This window comes from Austrofundulus limnaeus, unplaced genomic scaffold (assembly GCF_001266775.1).
Source record: "Austrofundulus limnaeus strain Quisiro unplaced genomic scaffold, Austrofundulus_limnaeus-1.0 Scaffold657, whole genome shotgun sequence".
NCBI classification, from domain to species: domain Eukaryota; kingdom Metazoa; phylum Chordata; class Actinopteri; order Cyprinodontiformes; family Rivulidae; genus Austrofundulus; species Austrofundulus limnaeus.
The window spans coordinates 182,563-185,687 of NW_013953059.1; the positions used below are offsets into that span (position 1 = coordinate 182,563).

The window sequence follows — 3,125 nt, forward strand, 5'->3', positions numbered from 1 at the left end:
CATCCATCCATCCATCCATCAATCATCTATCCATCCATCCATCCATCCATCCATCAATCATCCATCCATCCATCCATCCATCCATCCATCCATCAATCATCCATCCATCCATCCATCCATCCATCCATCCATCAATCATCCATCCATCCATCCATCCATCATCCATCCTCCATCCATCCATCCATCATCCATCAATCCATCCATCCATCCATCCATCCATCCATCCATCCATCAATCATCCATCCATCCATCCATCCATCCATCCATCCATCCATCATCCATCCCATGCCTCTTGTTTCAGAGACAGGTCTTGGGGGAACCATCTTGAGCAGTGAGGCTCACACATCTGTCTCCATCATCACATCTGGGATGATTCCCAGTGTTTCCCAGTGCAGCTGACAGAACACAGTATGTCTCTCTATCCTGTCCTGGGTTTTTCCTGGGGTCTCTTCACTAAAGGACATACATGGAACACCTWACCTTGCTCCTCTGGATGTGGAGGTGCAACAGCTCCACCGAGTCTCCTGGATACTGASCTTCTCATTCTGTAAGAGACTAGTTACTTTATGGAGAAGACTCGTTTTGACCAGCCATATACCCAGTCTAGTACTTTTGTCATTACACAAAGTTCTTGACCATCAGGGTTTAAATGTATACTGACAGGTAAATATTATCACATATTATTGGGGAGGCTGTGGTGTAGAGGTAGAGCAGCCGGCTTTGGGACCCACAAATCACAGGTTCGACTCCCCGCCATGACCACATGCCGTTGTGTCCTTGAAGACACTTCACCCACCTTGCCTACTGATGGTGGTCAGACGGTCTGGTGGCACCTGTGTATGGCAGCCCCACCTCTGTCAGCTGTGGCTACAGTGTAGTTTGCCATCATCAGTGTGTGAATGTGAGTGTGAATGGGTGAATGTCTGTTAGTGTAGAGTGCTTTGAGTGTCCTGGATAGATCAAAAGGTGCTATATAAGTACAGTCCATTTACCTTATTATTATGGACAGAAGACAAATCAGGAGCTCAATATCTTTCACCTGGAAGTGGGTTGGGACCTTGCCTTAAGCCAGGCCTAGGAGAGGCTCTACTTGTCCAGCACCTGGTAACCAGCCCCCAACTTATGGGGTGGCTCAGTCTGAATAAACAACGTGGTTTCATTTTTTACCCAGCATAGGAACCTAACCATCCCCACCATAGGAGGGGCCATAGGGGGGTGCATAGTGCTGTGGGTGGCAGCAGGACATGTGGGCCTTGGTCTTTTGACCCTAGCTTACCAAAACTGGCTTTTGGGARGTGGATTGTCTCTGAATGGAAAGGAGCTTGAGATTATGTGTGAGGTTGAGAGGTACCAACTAGCTAGTCAGTCTGAGTTTTTCTTTGTAAATGAAGCTGTCAACTGATCACCACCTGGCAGTGAGTTGGGTCACAGTCGTGCAGAGTTGGGGGACATTTAGTTTGAGTTGGTCATGTTTCATATCTTCATTGTTGGTGCAGCTGCTCTGAGATGTGGCTGCAGGGTTGTTGTTGGCAGACTCCATGTTAACGTCTACTCAGGAGTTTTGGAAAGTAAAGTCTGGTTGATGGATGGACACCAGATTCAGGAGGAACAACACAGGTTCTTTCCTGGGTGCAGAAAACTAGGCCAGCTCTTTACACACATTAGGATCTTTGAGAGGACATGGGAGTCTGTCCAACCAGTCAGCGTGTGTTTTATGGATGTGGAGAAAGCATTTGACCATGTTCCCTGAGGTACTGTATCTTGTTGAGGGTGCTCCATGAGTATGAAACTGTGTAAGTATGCTGCTTCAGGCCTTTCAGACCCTTCATGTCTGAACCAGATGCAAAAATCTGGTTCACTGCAAGCAGTTTCTGGGTGAGAGTCAGACTCTGCCGGGGATGTCCATTGTCATCAATTGTGTGTGTTTTTTTTACTTTTATGGACCAAATTCTCAATGCAGACAGTGAGCAGGTTGAGTCCAGTTTTCTCTTTGCAGATGATGTGATCCTGTTGGTGTCGTTGTGTTTTATCTCACTGGAGAGGTTCACAGTCAAGTGTGAAGCAGCTGCAATGAAGATCAGCCCCTCCAGATCTGTATCCATGGTCCTCAGTCAGAAAGGAGTAGATACCCTTCACTGAGTGTGAGGTGCTGCCTTAAATAGAGAAGTTTCATCATCTCAAACATGCCAAAAATAATTATCCATCCATTCACCACCTCTTTCCTTTACTCACTTCTTCTTTCAAGGTCTGAGGGAGCAGGTGCTACCTCCAACTGTCACAGTGTGAGAGGACACGTCTCCAGTCCATCACAAAGACACTTTGAGACAACTGAGACAAACAACCATTCACTCCCACCCACACCTAGGGACAATTATCATATCATTTAATGTAACGTGCAGGTTTTTGGTCTGTGGGAAGAATCTGGAYTACCTGGAGAAACCCCACCCATGCATGGGGATAACACACAAACTCCATCATGGAAGGRCACAGGCCAGGAGGTGATCCTGCAACCCTCTTGTTGACAGGCAAAAACTTTAAGTGCTGAACCTCCAGGCCTCCGCACAAAAAAACAACAAACTTCTGGCATACAGAATCAATTTTTAAAAAATGAAAGAAATACAATTGTCATGGTCAGCCCAGTTTGCTCTGTGTATCTCAAGTAAAGGAAAAACATGGAATCACTGAAAATTTTGTAAAAAGAATTAGAATCACAAAAAACAAACAAACAAACAAAAAACAAACAAACAAACAAACAAACAAACAAACAACCCTGTGCTGTTTGTATTTTGACAGCTCTGGCTCTCAGAGCAGTTTGAACTGTGGACCTAACTAATGACAAACACTATTCTGCAGGTTGAAATCTCTTCATTGAACTTTTTTTCTTCAGTTTGAACTTTTCAACTGGACTGACATCCAGACATCTGCAGGCTATGCCAACGACTTAAATGTCTTTTTTCATGTCTTTTCAGCTTCTGACCCACAAAATCCCAGCAGCAGAGACCTGAGCCCCCAGCTGTTGTCAGTTGATAAACATTTAATTTAATTATTTTCACGTCAAATAAACAAGAGCATAGTAACAATATTTTATTAAACTATTTTTGTACATTTTAAGTACACTTTTATTC

General features: G+C 44.6%; 1 protein-coding gene across 1 annotated transcript in view; it reads right to left on the reverse strand.

Moving 5' to 3' along the window:
* Nucleotides 1-3,125, reverse strand: part of LOC106531615 (galectin-related protein B) — a gene marked incomplete at its 3' end in the record, with an annotated part of 6,062 nt that overhangs the window by 1,880 nt on the left and 1,057 nt on the right.